This window comes from Bos javanicus, chromosome X, assembly GCF_032452875.1.
Source record: "Bos javanicus breed banteng chromosome X, ARS-OSU_banteng_1.0, whole genome shotgun sequence".
Classification (NCBI taxonomy): domain Eukaryota; kingdom Metazoa; phylum Chordata; class Mammalia; order Artiodactyla; family Bovidae; genus Bos; species Bos javanicus.
In genome coordinates, this window is record NC_083897.1 from 88,378,518 (window position 1) to 88,397,904 (window position 19,387).

Sequence of the window (19,387 nt, forward strand, 5' to 3'; positions counted from 1 at the left end):
TTCGACCCCATAGACAGCAGCCCACTAGGCTCCTCTGTCCCTGGGATTCTCCAGGCAAGAATACTGGAGTGGGTTGCCATTTCCTTCTCCAATGAATGAAAGTGAAAAGTGAAAGTGAAGTTGCTCAGTCATGCCCGACTCTTAGCAACCCCATTGACTGCAGCCTACCAGGCTCCTCCATCCATGGGATTTTCCTGGCAAGAGTACTGGAGTGGGGTGCCATTGCCTTCTCTAAACCTGGCTGTTAGTGCAGATTAAATTCCAGGCAAAACATAATCCTCCAAGATTTCTTGAGCAGTCACCCCAGCATATGAAGCCTCGAGATGGACTCTTTTCATCTTGGATGCGTGGCACATCAGTAAACATTATCAAGTGTGCAATTTTTTTTGTTTGCACCACGCAGCTTGCAGGATCTTAGTTACCCAACCAGGGATTGAACCTGGCCCCCCCTCGCAGTGTAAGCACAGAGTCCTAACCACTGGACCCTCAGGGAATTCCCTGAAGTATGCAGTTTGAACAGAAGTATCAGAAAAATTCAGTTGCTGCCTAGTGTCTTCTGCTACTACCATTGTACGCTTGTTTGATCTTTTTTAATTTTGTTTGTCTTTTGGATTTTTGTTTGTTTGCCACACTACTCAATATGCGGGATCTTAGTGCCCTGACCAGGGATCAAACCCATGCCCCCTGCAGTGGAAGTCCTAACCACAGGACTGCCAGAGAATTTCCACCATTGTACACTTGTGGTCATCTCTTTGGTTAGGAACTGGTAAAGAGTAGCAGGGTCTAGGAGATTGCATCTTTTGAACATAGCTGTGGTTGCCAATGGGGTGGGGGTGGGGAGGGAAAAAGGGTTGGAAGTTTGGGGTTAGCAGATGTAAATTATTATGTATAAGATGGATAAACAACAAGATCCTTTTGTATAAGACAGCAAAGTATATTTAGTATTCTGTGATATATCTTCATAATAGAAGAATATGAAAAAGAATATATATGTGTATAACTGAAGCACTTTGCTGTACAGCAGATATTAACACATAACACAACATTGTAAATCAACTATACTTCAATAAAGTTTTTTTTAAAAAAAGGAATATAAAAAAAAGATTGCATCTTCCAAGTACAAGATTCAGATTGGACAGTAATGCTTATTCACAGTTAGTCAAATGGCATAGTGATAAGTGCTGAATCTTAGGCACTTGTAGGATAGCTGTCACAGCCTGTGAGAGGTACAAGTAAGTGACCCAGGGCAAGGGTGTGTGTCTTTTCACTAAGTGTGGTGGCTGTTGCTACCAGTTGGAGACATCCATGCACTCACAGTGTCACAGTCTCCAGAAGAACTGAGAAAGGTGCCTTTGGTCTATAGTCTAATCCTACCTTTTGAGTTAAAATTCCACTAGCAGTGCCTTTATTTTCATGACAAAACAAGTGGGAAAGTTTTTCAAAATTTGGAATCCTTAAAGCTGCAGGAGAGACTGTAGTCAGTTTCAGCTGTTCAGAAACCTCTTCAAATTCTAAGGGCCAAATCAGAGCCTTAGGTTAGTACTCCACCAGAAGTTTTGCCCTCTCTGCAGAAGCTGGGATCCACTGTCTGCAATGCCCTACCTGTGCCCCAAATTAAGTCATTTTATTGTAATAGGCTCCTTGATCTGCTAAATTACAGCCTTACCTGACAACAGATACAAGTATTTTCCTTCAGTTTGGCAGTATTTGAAATTGTCTAGGGAGGCATTGTGCCCCACTGAAGTAGGGAATTGTAACAAAGCCAAAATGCCAGCTTTGTGTTACTCTTCAGTTTTGGAGGCTACCATAAAATCATCTACATAGTGAATAATTATAGATGTCCCTCCATGGGCCAGATTCCCCTTAGCTTTCCTCTGAGTGTCTAGAGAAAACAATAGAGAGTCTTGGAACCCACGAGTAATTCTTTGCCATAAATACTGGAGTCAGGGCTTCCCAGGTGGTATTAATGGTCAAGAACTTGCCTGGCAATGCAGGAGACGTAAGAGACGCAGGTTCAATCCCTGGGTTGGGAAGATCACCTGGAGGAGGGCATGGTAATCCACTCCAGTATTCTTGCCTGGAGAATCCCATGGACAGAGGAGCCTGCAGGGCTACAGTCCACAGGACTGTCTGCAAAGAGTTGGACAAGACTAAAGCGACTTAGCACATACTACTAAGTAAAAGCAAATAATAATTTAGATTCATTAGCTACAGAAACATAAAAAAGAGCAAAACACTGAGAAAAACTTTACAAACTATGGTCCCAAAGTCAGAATAGCTGGTAGGGCTAGAAACTGAAGCAGTTAATGGAACAACAGGTTTATTTACTTCTCTAAACTCTGTGTCAATCTACATGGTGGTTGTCCATCTTCATCAAATTTACCTTCCTTCTTTACTGGAAGTATGGATGAATAAGAGGGTGAATTTCCTTTTTAAAATTATTCCTGGCTTTTCTAATTCTTTTATAACTGATTTTATTCCCTTGAATTGGGCTTTCAACAAAGGATATTGTTTTACACATGGCCATAGCTTATCCTTTTGGTAAGCTTCTGTATCTTGAATTAAACCAGTATCATTGTTCTCTAGGGCCCAAAGTCATATATTGATTGTTTCCATTTGGGGTAATTTTCTGGCACAACCCTCTTTCCTATGCCCCTTTCCTCTCTGAAGGCACATAAATAACCAAACCAGGTGGGATAGCCATAAGCATTCCATCTAGTTTACAGAATATGGTAGCTTTTATCCTGCACAGAAAATTTGCAAGCATATCTCTTGCTAGTAGTTTTACAGGAGAAGGTGAGAAAGCATCCTTGTCATCAGAGGACCTGTGTTTGTGGGAAACTGGAAGAAAAGGAGCGAGTAGAAGGCTGATCTGAAATGCCAAACTTCAGTGGTGATTATCGACTCACCACTAGATGGAAAGTGACACATTTCTCAGGAAACTGCAGAATAAACAGCACCAGTTGTTTTTGTATAGTCGCTAAGTCGTATCCGGCTCTTTATGACTCCATGGACTGCAGCACACCAGGCTCCCCTGTCCTTCAGTATCTCCCAGAGTTTCCTCAAATTCATGTCCCTTGAGTCGGTGATACTGTCTAACCATCTCATGCTTTGCTGCCCCCTTCTCCTTTTGTCTTCAGTCTTTCTCAGCATCAGGATCTTTCCCAATGAGTCAGCTCTTTGCATCAGGTAGCCAAAATATTGGAACTTCAGCTTCAGCATCAGTCCTTCCAATGACATTTCAGAGTTGATTTCCTTTAGGATTGACTGGTTTGATCTCCCTGCTGTCCAAGGGCCTCTCAAGAATCTTTTCCAGCACTGATACTTTTCAGAAAAGGCAAGCATAGATTAGCCTGAGGGCAAGGTATTGAAACTTGTGGTTCACCAGTTTCTACCTCCAAGATTCCTTCAATAAGTTAATTTTGAGCCTTTTGGCTGTTATTTCCTAGCTGAGGGTTTTGTCCTGGCCTTTCCTGATTCCTTATTCCTGCAAGGTCTGCATTCTCAGGAGTCTCTTTCTACAGTCCCTCTTAAGTGTCTTGGCCTCATGTAATAATGGCATACAGTTTTGCCACCTACCTTGGCTCCCTTCACATGTTGTCCAGAGTAGGGGTTCTTCCCTTGAAAAATAGTTGTAACCAAGTGCCAAACATGCCTACCCCGGTAACTCAGATGAAAAACAATCTAGCTGGAGTGCAGGAGACCTGGATCCCATCCCTGGGTCAGGAAGATCCCCTGGAGTAGGGAAGATCCCCTGGAGTAGGAAATGGCAATCCACTCCAGTATTCTTGCCTGGAGAATTACATGGACAGAGGAGCCTGCTGGGCTATGTTTAACTGCTTCTTTTCTTCTTCCACTTTCTCTAGATTATCCCAAAACTGAGCAGCTGCTGCTAAGTTTTATATAATAGACTGTCCTATGTTGACACAAAAGTACAGCAGAACACTGCCCTGGATCCATGCTGGTAAATCTTGAGAAAGTATCAACAAACTGCCGATGAAAATCAACAGGGAACTCACTAGTCTTCCGAGTATACTGCCTTGATTTCTCCCAGCTCACTTTTAGCAGAAAGGCTTCAAGTACGGCCATTTGCAGGCCCTCTCAGTGGGCCCCTCAAGCCATTAGTTCTTCCATGGTTGTGGGAGGTGGCATATAGTCAGTGTCTTTTGGCCACAATTCCCTCTGATGTGGTATGTTACCTTCCAGTCCTGACATGCCTGCTGCTTAATCATATAACCAAATCCTGTTGCAGAATTCTGTGTAGCAACCAGGGCACATCCCCATGTGTGGGGCTGTAAACTGAAAACACACTGCCAAGTACTTGTGCAAACTTCTGTGGGTCTTCCCTGGGCACACGAAAAGAAGGCCTCAATGAAAAATGTTGGAGAGTTGAAGGTCATGTAGATTCATACTGCTTCAAGTCTGGGTAGCTACATAGTGAATCAGCTTTATTGGCAAAGTGGTTAGGGAAGGCCAGCTATCTTGTCATTGAGTCAGGAAAAATGTAGAATTAGATGACTGTTGGATTTCCTTTCCCATACTGTATATTTCAGCCTAGCACCTTTGTTGTTTGTCTTTTCTAAGTGACTGCTGCAACCACTCTCCATCCTGTAGCCACTGTGGGAAGAGGGGCGGGGGACACATTCTTTTATCCAAGTTCCCAGTTATTCCTTGATAATATTGCTTTGTCATCTCTGCTTTCCTAGCTATACAGTTCGTGGATAAGAAAATAATCTTGAAGGTCAAAATCTAGGCTAAGCATGAAATCGAATCAGAGCTAGGGCATGAGACAAACACACACCTCACACGGGGCAGATAATTCATTACTGTCTCCTTGTCCCTCTTTGCAGGGAAATCTGCTGATTAACTGCCCATCTCAAAGGTCATAGCTTCACCCTTACTAGGGGTCAGATTGAGGCCTGAAGATGAAGAGCTGCCATGGAAAGGGAGCAAAAGGAGGGGAGACAGCAGAGAAAGGAGGAGGAGGGTTTGGTGAAAGAGAAAGTGACTTTAATTCTCCCATTTCCTCCATCTTCCCAAATAATTTTTAACCTTCTTCTTAGGATGATATTCATCCTGTAAACATGAGTAATTCCTTTGCTGGAGATGAAGTGCAATTGTTTAGTTGCTCAGTTGTGTCCAACTCTTTGCAACACCAAGGACAGTAGCCTGCCAGTCTCCTCCATCCATGGGATTCTCTAGGCAAGAATACTGGATTGGGTTGCCATTCCCTTCTCCAGGGGATCTTCCCGACCCAGGGATCGAACCCAGGTCTCCTGCATTGTAAGCAGATTCTTTACCATCTGAGCCACCAGGGAAGCCTGAGGATGAGGTCCTAATAAAAACCACTGTATATGTTAATTCATCCAAATTAAAGAAAGCTTTCTCAGGTCAATATAAGCCTGCATTTTCCTTTCAAATGGATTCCCTTCCAAATGTCATATAGAGCTGTATTGGCCATTCAAGAGAGAAGATCTGCAGGCAACATCTGGGCTTTCCATCTTTCCCACCATTAAAGCTGATGGTGACCCTGATGGATTTTTAGGTCCTGTATTATGCATGTTTACTCAAAAAGAAAATCTAGAATTTGGAGAGTGGGATCCATCCAGGTAGTATTTGAAAAGAGCAAAGCGCTAAGAGGGAGGCATTTGATAATTTACCTTCACTGGTCTGCTTAGTTTAGGAACTTTCAGGCCATCCCATCAGCAGCAGCATACTGTTGTGGAAAATTAAAAATACAATCTCCTGACAACCCAGGAAATCTTCTCCACAAATGTAGAATAGAAGTAGAATGATTTCATTACTGAGTATTAAACCAGACAGTGATTGGCATCATGGGCAACCTGCTAATCAGACTGCAAAGATAGCAAGAAATCAACCATTTGTTTAACTGAGCAGATACAGTCCAGTACCTGCATGTTCTTAAGATGAATGACAACTAGTGGTCCTACAAGAGGACCTGAGAGCACCGTTTTCTCTACATTCTTTCATGGTTCATCCTAAGCTCAGCTGGTAATGGGAGTGGCATCTGTGCCAGTTAATTGCCTTTGTTTGCCTGCTAAGTCACTTCAGTCTTGTCTGACTCTTTGAGAGTCTGTAGACCTTACCCTGTCAGTCTCTTCTGTCCATGGGATTCTCCAGACAAGAATACTGGAGTGGGTTGCCATGCCCTCTTCCAGAGGGTCTTCCTGACCCAGGGATCAAACCTGTGTCTCTTATAGCTCCTGTATTGGGAGATGGGTTCTTTACCACTAGCACCACCTGGGAAGCCAGGTTAATTGCCTTTATCCAAAGGCAAATCAGAATTCTCCTGTCTCTTATTACAAGCAAGTAGTTCCAGCTTCGGAGAAGGCAATGGCACCCCACTCCAGTACTCTTGCCTGGAAACGCCCATGGATGCACGAGCCTGGTAGGCTGCAGTCCACGGGGTTGTGAAGAGTCAGACATGACTGAGCGACTTCACTTTCACTTTTCACTTTCATGCATTGGAGAAGGAAATGGCAACCCACTCCAGTGTTCTTGCCTGGAGAACCCCAGGGACGGGGAGCCTGGTGGGCTGCCGTCTATGGGGTCGCACAGAGTCGGACACGACTGAAGCAACTTAGCAGCAGCAGCAGCAGCAGCAGCAGTTCCAGCTTACAGCCAGGCCCCCAGGCTAAGCTCCCAGGATGACAGTGAGACAGAGCACTGTCTTCTTTGGTGTTTATATTTCAAGGAGATGGCCCCCAGGCCCATAAGAAAAATATTCCTGGGTTGTAATGCTGACAGAAGGCTTATTTTCCCTTTTAAAATTTACATACATATCCAAGGGACAGAGGAATGTTTACAAATACCAGTTTTATCAAGGAAATGTTCTAAGAAAAGTGAAGGAGGGAAAGGTCTCTTCTCTTATATCAACAGGGAAGGTTCCTTTTTTTAAACCTTATAGGCTGTGAGTTCCCTAAGCCCAAGTTCCCACAGGGGTGACTCAGATCATTCTTGACAAATGCCTGCATGTGCACTGAGTTGCATTACAGGAAAGACCCCTGAGCCTGGGCACCTGGCTGCCTAACAGCAGCCTGGAAACCAGTTTCAGAATCATTTGCTGTAAGCACAAACCTGAGAAATGCCAGGGAAAGAGCACTTGGGGTCTTGCTTTCCTGTCACACTCAGCAAGATGTGTAGGAGCACAAGAGACCCATGGAGGAGTGTCTTCCAAGTCCAGTGGGACAGAAGAGAAGGCCTAGGCAGTCGACACAGCACTCCCAGTGCCGTCAGTCTGTGCTGTGTGTTCATTTACAGTCACAATGTCTCAAACGGCCAGGGCCACCGGAGCGACATACATTCCATTGGCGGTAATCCACAGTGAGCCTGCACCCCCTGCTAGTTTTTTCCACTGGCCGTACTATTGGTGCTTTACTGTCATAATCTACCTGCCACATTTTAGTCTTAATCAAGGCCGTGACTTCTCTTTGTCCTCCAGGGAGTCTCTGCTGTTCCTCTTCCGTCACCTGTGAGAGGATAGGGAGATGAGTTGGGGAGTGAATTGCACACTCTGCTGTCATCTCTCTGCACATGGCAGTCCCTGAACCAAAGAATTCCCTTTGGTTTTTATCCAGCTTTCCTAGAACAAGCATGCAAAGCACTGTCCCAGTGACATATTCAGTCGTGGAAGCCACAATGACAGTTCCACTGACCCATGAACAACGTGGGGGTTAGGGGCATCAACCCCCTTCTGAGTGGAAAATCCAAGTATAACTTTAGACTCTTCCAAAACTTAACTACTAAGTCTACTATTGACTGGAAGCCTTACAGTTAACACAAACAGTTGATTAACACCTATTTTGTATGTTATATGCATTAACTGGGTGGTAGCAGTAAAGAAGCCGCCTGCCAGTGTAATAGATGGGCCATGTAGGTAGGTTTGATCCTTGGATGGGGAAGATCCCCTGGAGAAGGAAATAGCAACCCACTCCAGTATTCTTGCCTGAAAAATTCCATGGACAGAGGAGCCTCCCTGGAACCACAAAGTCAGACACGACTGATCACACACTCACACCCATGCATTATATCCTGTATTCTTCAAGTAAGCTGGAGAAAAAAATGTTATTAAGAAAATTGATAAGGAGATGCACCTAGGATGGAAGCGGGGGAGATGGTGAAGGCTGCAGCCTGCCCCTCTGGGCTCAGTCCTCAGTCCCCTGTCCCTCTAACCTTCCCTGTGCCAGCCCATGTCCTGGCGGAGGCCCAGATGGTGGACCTCCACACCACCATATACAACGCAATCCGTGGTAGATGCTTCAGAGGCTGCTTAGTGGCTGGACAGGGAGGAGCTGGACAAGCTGATGGGCGAGTTGGCCAATGGGGGAAAGGGGTCGGGGGTTAAGGTGGGGATGCCGCTTGTCATCACCTCCCATTACAGCCACCTAGATGTGGTTGTGGAGAAGGCAATGGCATCCCACTCCAGTACTCTTGCCAGGAAAATGCCATGAATGGAGAAGCCTGGTAGGCTGAAGTCCATGAGGCTGCACAGAGTCGGACACGACTGAAGCGACTTAGCAGCAGCATATGTGGTTGAGTAAGGTGGACCGTGCAGTGCCAGCTTGGAGGCGGGTGGCTTGGTACACTTCAATGACAAGACCATCAAGGGTGCACAGCCACCCTGGGCCACCTAGGCCACTGACCCCTTGGACCTGGTGCAGGGCCTGCTGTACTGTGGAGCCTTGGTGAGCTACACCATGCGCACGTGCATGAAGCACCTGTGCGCTGACTGCTTCAGGGGGCACATGGAGGTGTTGTGCTACTCAGCAGACGAACACCAGGTGGACCTGGAGGTGACCAACCGACATAGGCACACGTGCCTCATGATCTCCTGTTACACAGGCCACTGCCAGATCACCCGCTATCTATTACTGCAGGGTGCCCAGGTGCACCTGTGCAGCATCAAGGACAGTGTGGCCCTGTGTGACTGCACCAAGGCCTGCAGCCTGGGTATCCTGCAGCTGCTGTTTGGGTGCCAGGCTCACAGGGAATGGGATGGCTATGGCGTAACACCACCTCTGGCTGCCCACATGACAGACCACACCAGCATCGTGGAGGACCTCAGCCAGGAGCAGCCTGCTGGGGAGGAGACGTGGCCAGGGATAGCCCAAGAAGGCCCCTCCACCAGCCAGGCATGTGTGTAGCCCCAGGGTGCCTGCTGCTGCAGCTCTTCCCAGGAGGAACACCTGAGCACCAGCTGGGAAGCTGCCTGACAGCCTTGGAGCTGCTGGGAGCCACCTACATGGCTAAGAAATGGGATCTGCTTGGGGTCCTGAAACTCTTGGTAGGGGGCTATGGAGCTGCGTCACCAGGGGACATATATCTGCCTAAACCCGAGTCCTCGCCTCTGACTATTCCAGGGAGGTGAACACCACCAAGGAATTGGAGGCACTCATCATGCAGGGGAATGAGAAGCATATGCAGGCACTGTTGACCTGAGAGCGGTCCTGGTCCCTCCCACCTGGACACTTCCCACTATATGCGCTACCAGGATGTGGTGTAGGCAAACTTGGACAGCATCTAGTGCTGCATCCACTAGTGGAAGTACACCTTGGACATGCAGGAGAACAACCTGGAGCCTCAGACCGCTAGAAGTTTCCTGTCCTTTGATGAACTCTTCTCCTAATTGCTCAAGAACTGCTTGGCCAAGGGGCAGCCTGAGTACGCCAGATGGCTTTGCAGATCTAATGTGGGTGCTGTGCAAAGGTCTGGAAAGTTGAGCGGGCCCAAGGAGCCCAGGGACTCAGCCCAGTTCACCACGGCCCTGGCCATCATCCTCTACCTGTTCTACCTGCTGGAGAAAGTGGAGTGCAGGCCGGATCAGGAGGACATGAAGCACCAGAGCTACTGCTCAAGTGTGCCCATCACAGCAAGAATGTCTTCACTCCTGCACATGGCGGTGGACACCAACCACAAATGTGGTTCCCTTCTAAGTGGGCACATTCCCCTCTATCCAGGTGGTCAAGGTGCCCTTGACTGCAGGGCCAACTAGACAGCCGCAATTTTGACAACAACACCCCCAGTGCACATTGCAAAGCAGAACAACTGCCTGGGATCATGAATGCCCTGATAGAGGCAGGGACCCACATGGACACCACCACCCCCTTTAAGAAGACAGCCTAAGAGCTGCTACATGAGAAGCTGCTGGCCAAGAGCACCACTCAGCCCTTCAACTTTGTGACCCTGTAGTGTATTTCAGCCTGCACTCTGGACAAGAACAAGATCCCTTTCAAGGGCTTCATTCCCTAAGAGCTAGAGGCTTTCATCTAGCTGTACTGAAAGGGGTTGGAGAGGAGAACCCAGCAGGGCCAGGGCCCATACCTGTCCCCACCCCGTCTCTGGAGACCATTTCTGGTGGCTGGAAACCAGGGAAGAGTTCACAGGTCTCCATGGCCCCCTCCCCTTATCAGGGAGAGGGGACAAGAATCAATGAGCTGTTGGTGGTAGAAGCTTCCAGACCATGTGCTCAGAGAACTGACTCTTTCTAGGGGTTAGCACACTCATGCTCCATAAGGAGAAGATGCTCAACCTCCCACACGTCCCATCTGCCTGAGTTTCAGAGAATCTTGGCTCTGCCCTGTGGCAGAGGGATTGAAGCCATTGCCTTCCTTCCCTACTAGAAATACAAGAAGCTGAGAGTTGGGTTTGACCTCTACTTTTATGTATCAAACCAGATAGACCCAGCTACCCAGGGCAGTGTTAGAACTGGAGGCCCTGAGGGGGCAAAATGGGAGAATCAACATTTCCGGCACATTTGCACCTGCTCCTTCTGCCCTGCTGTGGGTTGGACTCTTCCCCGAGCCACCAGCCCCTTGGGTAGCTTTTGTGGCTTGGTGTTCTGTTTATTTACCTGGCGGAGAGGAGTTGGTGCTTACCAGGTGGTGCAGTGGTAAAGAACCCACCTGCAGTGTAAGAGACACAGGAGATGTGGGTTCCATCCCTGTGTCGGGAAGATCCCCTGGAGAAGGGAATGGCCACTCACTCCAATATTCTTGCCTGGAGAAGCAACCCCACAGACAAAGGAACCTGGTGGGCTACAGTCCATGGGGTCGGAAAGAGTCCAAGAGAACTGAGCACCAACATCGGCAGCTTACATGTGTGGTGCAGAAGGTTTTACTTGTCTACACTTTTTAAAATTTATTTATTTATTCTAATTGCGGACTAATTACTTTACAATATTGTGGTGGTTTTGCCACACATTGACTTGAATTAGCTGCGGGTATTCATGTGTTCCCCCATTCCAAACCCTCCTCCCAACCTCCCTCTCCCACTTTTTAAAAAAGATTTTGGTGTCAGGCTCCCTAAGTTCATTTCATGTAGCAAGGTTTTATCTTGCCTGAGATGGCCTCGGCCAGCAAGGGTGAGCTATATTTTGTGAGGAATTTAGAAGGTAACAGTCCCCCAAACAAGGGTGACCGTACATTTCTGAACACTTGACTCATTAGCCTTTTACTTGGGCCGCCCTACTTCCCATTCTCACTAGAAAGAGAAGTCATTTTCCAAACAAGGAGCAAGCGGCTTGCCAGCCACTTCCCACCCAACAAGAGCTATTAATAGGTTGGTTGGTTTGGGGGTTGATTTTCAGTTTCTGAGTTCAAACTGCAGGTCACCTCTGCCTCACAAATCACGCAGAAGGACACAGGTTTGTGGCGAACAACCCAAGTGTCTGTAGCCATTTTTTAGATGCTTGGAAACCATGATCCACGTGACCCTGAGACAATTCCAGGTATTGACATACTAACCCACTGAGTCAGCTAGATAAGATGGTGGATGTGCGAAATAGGTTGTCGAATAAAGTAGTACAAAATCTTGGTCTCCCATCACTGGGGGTGGGGAGGGTGATCAAGTGCTCTTGCTGGAGAAGCCACCCCTGCAAGATTGTCTTGTGTGGAGGCGGGGTAGGGGAGGTATCCTCCATGTGCCATGGCTGCCAGCAGGAGAGTGTTTTTGGCATCTTGGGAAAGCAGTCAAGAGTAGAAGGGGACTGGAACTGCCACCCCCACAGCTCAGGAAATAGGCCATTCCCACCCTGTGCCTCTCCTCCAGCCCTGTCTTGGGGAAGCTACACAGAAGCCTCCAGAAGCCATGGTAGGTCCTTGGATATTCTGTCCCTCTAAGGGGACTAGGTCTTGTTTGGATTTGCAGTGTTAGTTAGGACGTTCTTTATTTTCCAGACTAGGTTCTTACCTTCTGTCAAGGCAGGAAATGCCATCACTGTCCCTGGCAGTGTAGTAGCCTGGAATAAAGAAACGAGGCAGTATCCAAAAAAAAAAAAATCCATAAGGAAGAGAAAAAACATTCACAGTACTGTCCTGTATTTATTGATACTGTAAGTTTATGTCATCTCTTTACAAGAGGAGTTATTTGTCAGTAGCTACATCAGTATTGTTTTATGTGATACAAACACTATAGATGTTTTACATTTTATTAACACTAGATATGACAAATGAAAAGATAATGTAAAAAAGAAATTCATATTTATTTACACTTATGATTCATGCCCTGATAATGAAGAAACAGCAATATGATTGCTTTATGGTAGCTCAGCCTATATGCTTTAAAATTTTTGTGGCATACAGTATAATAGTCATATTCATAATCAGTATCAAGCATTTTTACTTTAAAAAACAGGTCTGATGACTGGCTTATATGTAGTTTTCCCATTTACAAGACAGAGTGAGGTATCCCTTACAATAATGTAATTCTTTCAGAGCAAAGTTGTAAAACAATAAGAAAACTAACACACTAATAATTTCATATTAAATATCACTCATCTTCTGCCTATGTAAGGATAGGCTGTCCATTGCAATACATCTTGCACACAATATTTTCTATACGATGCATACCTAGAAGATGAGAATGGCTAAAAAACATCCCATACAGTTCTTGTCATACAGTTATTAGATTTTCACATGAAGACATGCAAAACACATACACAACAGATATGTTTGATAACCATAAGGCATGATGATTCTTTGCTAAAGTGGATGTGGATCATCATGAAGGTTTTCATGCTTGTCTTTGTGTTGAGTAGATTGGGGAGGAAGAGGAAAAGGAGGAGTTCGTCTTGCTGTCTCCGGGGAAGCAGAGGTGAAGGAAATGGAAGGGAAGGCAGGAGAGGCAGGTACACATGGTGTAACTTTATGGAAACACATCGTGATCTCTGAGTTTTTTGCTTTTTCTTTCTTCCAAAAATGCTTCTATAGTGTACCAACCATTCTTCCACCATTTGCTTTAGTTTCAGTGCCTGTATCATAGAAGATGCTATATTATAAAAGAAGTCAAAAGCAGTCTTGAGCAGTCTGCCAGATTGTCTAATGTCAGTTTGTTTTCTTTCTTTTTTTTATTCTTTTTAATTCATTTTTTTAATTTTTTTTTTATTTTTTATTTTTTTGGATTCATTTTGATATTTGGCAAAACTAATACAATTATGTAAGGTTTAAAAATAAAATAAAATTAATTAAAAAAAATAAATAAAAATAAAATATCAAAAAAAAAACAATTCATTTGTTTTAATTGGAGGCTAATTACTTTACAATATTGCATTGGTTTTGCCACACATTGACATGAGTCCACCACGGACGTACATGTGTTCCCCATCCTGAACCTCCCTCGCCATCCCATCCCTCTGGGTCATCCCAGTGCACCAGCCCTGAGCATCCTGTATCATTCATCAAACCTGGACTGGCGATTCGTTTGACATATGATAATGTACATGTTTCAATGCCATTCTCCCAAATTATCCCACCCTCGCCCTCTCCCACAGGGTCCAAAAGACTGTTCTATACATCTGTGTCTCTTTTGCTGTCTCGCATACAGGGTTATCGTTACCATCTTTCTAAATTCCATATATATGCATTAGTATACTGTATTGGTGTTTTTCTTTCTGGCTTACTTCACTCTGTATAATAGGCTCCAGTTTCATCCACCTCATTAGAACTGATTCAAATGTATTCTTTTTAATGGCTGAGTAATACTCCATTGTGTATATGTACCACTGCTTTCTTATCCATTCGTCTGCTGATGGGCATCTAGGTTGCTTCCATGTCCTGGCTATTATAAACAGTGCTGTGATTAACATTGGGGTACACGTGTCTCTTTCAATTCTGGTTTCCTCGGTGTGTATGCCCAGCAGTGGGATTGCTGGGTTGTATGGCAGTTCTATTTCCAGCTTTTAAACGAATCTCCACACTGTTCTCCATAGTGGCTGTACTAGTTTGCATTCCCACCAACAGTGTAAGAGGGTTCCCTTTTCTCCACACCCTCTCCAGCATTTATTGCTTGTAGACTTTTGAATCTTAGCCATTCTGACTGGCGTGAAATGGTACCTCATTGTGGTTTTGATTTGCATTTGTCTGATAATGAGTGCTGTTGAGCATCTTTCCATGTGTTTATTAGCCATCTGTATGTCTTCTTTGGAGAAATGTCTATTTAGTTCTTTGGTTCATTTTCTGATTGGGTTGTTTATTTTTCTGGAATTGAGCTGCAGGAGTTGATTGTATATTTTTGAGATTAGTTGTTTGTTGCTTCACTTGCTATTATTTTCTCCCATTCTGAAGGCTGTATTTTCACCTTGCTTATAGTTTCCTTTGTTGTGCAGAAGCTTTTAAGTTTAATTAGGTCCCATTTGTTTATTTTTGCTGTTATTTCCAGTATTCTGGGAGGTAGGTCATAGAGGATCCTGCTGTGATTTATGTTGGAGAGTGTTTTGCCTATGTTCTCCTCTAGGAGTTTTATAATTTCTGGTCTTATGTTTAGATCTTTAATCCGTTCTGAGTTTATTTTTGTGTATGGTGTTAGAAAGTGTTAGAGCTTCATTCTTTACAAGTGGTTGACCAGTTTTCCCAGCACCACTTGTTAAAGAGATTGTCTTTTCTCCATTGTATATTCTTGCCTCCTTTGTCAAGGATAAAGGTGTCCATAGGTGTGTGGATTTATCTCCAGGCTTTCTATTTTGTTCCATTGATGTATTTTTCTGTCTTTGTGCCAGTACCATACTGTCTTTATGACTGTGGCTTTGTAGTAGAGCCTGAAGTCAGGCAGGTTGATTGCTCCAGTTCCACTCTTCTTTCTCAAGATTTTTTTGGCTATTCGAGGTTTTTTGTATTTCCATACAAATTGTGAAATTATTTGTTCTAGCTCTGTGAAAAATACCGTTGGTAGCTTGATAGGGATTGCATTGAATCTATAGATTGCCTTGGGTAGTATACTCATTGTCACTATATTAATTCTTCTAATCCATGAACATGGTATATTTCACCATCTATTAGTGTCCTCTTTGATTTCTTTCACCAGTGTTTTATAGTTTTCTATATATACGTTTTTTCTTTCTTTAGGTAGATATATTCCTAAGTATTTTATTCTTTTCATTGCAATGGTGAATGGAATTGTTTCCTTAATTTCTCTTTCTGTTTTCTCATGATTAGTGTATAGGAATGCAAGGGATTTGTGTGTGTTGATTTTATATCCTGCAATGTTACTATATTCATTGATTAGCTCTAGCAATTTTCTGGTGGAGTCTTTAAGTTTTTCTACACAGAGGATCATGTCATCTGCAAACAGTGAGAGTTTTACTTCTTGTTTTCCAATCTGGATTCCTTTTATTTCCTTTTTCTGCTCTGATTGCTGTGGCCAAAACTTCCAAAACTATGTTGAATAGTAGTAGTGAGAGTGGGAACCCTTGTCTTGTTCCTGACTTTAGGTGAAATGCTTTCAGTTTTTCACCATTGAGGATAATGTTTGCTGCAGTTTTGTGATATATAGCTTTTATTATGTTGAGGTATGTTGCTTCTCTGCCTGCTTTCTCGAGGGTTTTTATCATAAATGGATGTTGAATATTGTCAAAGGGTTTCTCTGCATCTATTAAGACAATCATATGCTTTTTATTTTTCAATTTGTTAATGTGGTGTATTACATTGATTGATTTGTGGATATTGAAGAATCCTTGCATCCCTGGGATAAAGACCACTTCGTCATGATATATGATCTTTTTAATGTGTTGTTGGATTGTTTGCTAGAATTTTGTTAAGGATTTTTGCATCTATGTTCATCAGTGATATTGGGCTGTATTTTTCTTTTTTTGTGTGACATCTTTGTCAGGTTTTGTTATTAGGGTGGTGGTGGCCTCCTAGAATGAGTTTGGAAGTTTACCTTCCTCTGCAATTTTCTGAAAGAATTTGAGTAGGATAGGTGTTAGCTCTTCTCTACATTTTTGGTAGAATTCAGCTGTGAAGCCGTCTGGTCCTGTGATTTTGTTTGCTGGAAGATTTCTGATTACAGTTTCAATTTCCGTGCTTGTGATGGGTCTGTTAAGATTTTCTATTTCTTCCTGGTTCAGTTTTGGAAAGTTGTACTTTTCTAAGAATTTGTCCATTTCTTCCAAGTTGTCCATTTTACTGGCATATAGTTGCTGATAGTAGTCTCTTATGATCCTTTGTATTTCTGTGTTGTCTGTTGTGATTTCTCCATTTTCATTTCTAATTTTATTGATTTGATTTTTCTGCCTTTGTTTCTTGATGAGTCTGGCTAATGGTTTGTCAATTTTATGTATCCTTTCAAAGAACCAGCTTTTGGCTTTGTTGATGTTTTCTGTGGTCTCTTTTGTTTCTTTTGCATTTATTTGTGCCCTAATTTTTAAGATTTCTTTCCTTCTACTAACCCTGGGGTTCTTCATTTCTTCCTTTTCTAGTTGCTTTAGGTGTAGGGTTAGGTTATTTATTTGACTTTTTTCTTGTTTCTTGAGGTATGCCTGTATTGCTATGACCTTTCCCCTTAGCACTGCTTTTACAGTATCCCACAGGTTTTGGGTTGTTGTGTTTTCATTTTCATTCGTTTGTATGCATATTTTGATTTCTTTTTTGATTTCTTCTGTGATTTGTTGGTTATTCAGCAGCGTGTTGTTCAGCCTCCATATGTTGGAATTTTTAATAGTTTTTCTCCTGTAATTGAGATCTAATCTTACTGTATTGTGGTTAGAAAAGATGCCTGGAATGGTTTCAGATTTTTTGAATTTACCAAGGCTAGATTTATGGCCCAGGATGTGATCTGTCCTGGAGAAGGTTCCGTGTGCACTTGAGAAAAAGATGAAATTCATTGTTTTGGGGTGAAATGTCCTATAGATATAAATTAGGTCTAATTGGTCTATTGTATCATTTAAAATTTGTGTTTCCTTGTTAATGTTCTGTTTAGTTGATCTATCCATAGGTGTGAGTGGAGTATTAAAGTCTCCCACTATAATTGTGTTATTGTTAATTTCTCCTTTCATACTTGTTAGCATTTGTCTTACATATTGTGGTGCTCCTATGTTGGGTGCATATATATTTATAGTTGTTATATCTTCTCCTTGGATGGATCCTTTGATCATTATGTAGTGTCCTTCTTTGTCTCTTTTCACAGCCTTTGTTTTAAAGTCTATTTTATCTGATATGAGTATTGCTACTCCTGCTTTCTTTTGGTCCCTATTTGCATGGAAAATCTTTTTCCAGCCCTTTACTTTCAGTCTGTATGTGTCCTCTGTTTTGAGGTGGGTCTCTTGTAGACAACATATACAGGGGTCTTGTTTTTGTATCCATTCAGCCAGTCTTTGTCTTTTGGTTGGGGCATTCAACCCATTTACGTTTAAGGTAATTATTGATAAGTATGATCCCGTTGCCATTTACTTTATTGTTTTGGGTTCGAGTTTATACACCCTTTCTGTGTTTCCTGTCTAGAGAAGATCCTTTAGCATGTGTTGGAGAGCTGGTTTTCTGGTGCTGAATTCTCTCAGCTTTTGCTTGTCTGTAAAGCTTTTGATTTCTCCTTCATGTTTGAATGAGATCCTTGCTGGGTACAGTAATCTGGGCTGTAGGTTATTTTCTTTCATCACTTTAAGTATGTCCTGCCGTTCCCTCCTGGCCTGAAGAGTTTCTATTGAAAGATCAGCTGTTATCCTTATAGGAATCCCCTTGTGTGTTATTTGTTGTTTTTCCGTTGCTGCTTTTAATATTTGTTCTTTGTGTTTGATCTTTGTTAATTTGATTAATATGTGTCTTGGGGTGTTTCGCCTTGAGTTTATCCTGTTTGGGACTCTCTGGGTTTCTTGGACTTGGGTGATTATTTCCTTCCCCATTTTAGGGAAGTTTTCAACTATTATCTCCTCAAGTATTTTCTCATGGTCTTTCTTTTTGTCTTCTTCATGATTCAAATATTGGGGCATTTAATATTGTCCCAGAGGTCTCGGAGATTGTCCTCATATCGTTTAATTCGTTTTTCTTTTTTCCTCTCTGTTTCATTTATTTCTACCATTCTATCTCCTACCTCACTTATCCTTATCTTCTGCCTCCATTATTCTACTGTTGGTTCCCTCCAGAGTGTTTTTTATCTCATTTATTGCATTATTTATTATATATTAGCTCCTTGTTAAACCTTTCTTGCATATTCTCAATCCTTGTCTCCAGATTATTTATCTGTAACTCCATTTTGTTTTCAAGATTTTGGATCATTTTCTCTATCGTTATTTGGAATTCTTTATCAGGTAGATTCCCTATCTCTTCCTCTTTTGTTTGGTTTTGTGGGCACTTATCCTGTTCCTTTACCTGCTGGGTATTTCTCTGCCTTTTCATCTTGTTTATATTGCTGTGTTTGGGGTGGCCTTTCCATATTCTGGCAGTTTGTGAAGTTTTCTTTATTGTGGAGTTTCCTCACTGTGGGTGGGGTTGGACAGGTGGCTTGTCAAGGTTTCTTGGTTAGGGAAGCTTGTGTTGGTGTTCTGGTGGGTGGAGTTGGATTTGTTCTCTCTGGAGTGCAATGAAGTGTCCAGTAATGAGTTATGAGATGTCAGTGGGTTTGGTGTGACTTTGGGCAGCCTGTATATTGAAGCTAAGGGGTATGTTCCTGTGTTGCTGGAAAATTTGTGTGGTATGTCTTGCTCTGGAACTTGTTGGCCCTTGGGTGGTGCTTGGTTTCAGTGTAGGTATGGAGGTGTTTGATGAGCTCCTGTCAGTTAATGTTCCCTGGAGTCAGGAGTTCTCTGGTGTTCTCAGGATTTGGACTTAAGCCTCTTGCCCCTGGTTTTTGGTCTTATTCTTACAGTAGCCTCAAGACTTCTCCATCTATACAGCACTGATGATAAAACATCTAGGTTAAAGATAAAAAGTTTCTCCACAGTGAGGGACACCCAGAGAGGTTCATAGAGTTACATGGAGAAGAGAATAGGGAGGAGGGAGATAGAGGTGACCAGGAGGAGAGGAAGGGGAATCAAAAGAGGAGAGAGCAAGCTAGCCAGTAATCACTTCCTTATGTGCTCTCCACAGTCTGGACCGCTCAGAGATGTTCACGGAGTTATACAGAAAAGAGAATAGGGAGGAAGGAGACAGAAGTGGCCAGGAAC

The 19,387-nt window shown here is 43.4% G+C and overlaps 1 protein-coding gene and 1 pseudogene across 4 annotated transcripts in view; both read left to right on the forward strand.

Moving 5' to 3' along the window:
* ZNF81 (zinc finger protein 81) overlaps window positions 1-19,387 on the forward strand; it is a 124,123-nt gene that overhangs the window by 32,759 nt on the left and 71,977 nt on the right. The gene's annotated exons all lie outside the window — the stretch shown is intronic.
* Window positions 860-12,571, forward strand: LOC133242223 (protein fem-1 homolog A-like; annotated as a pseudogene).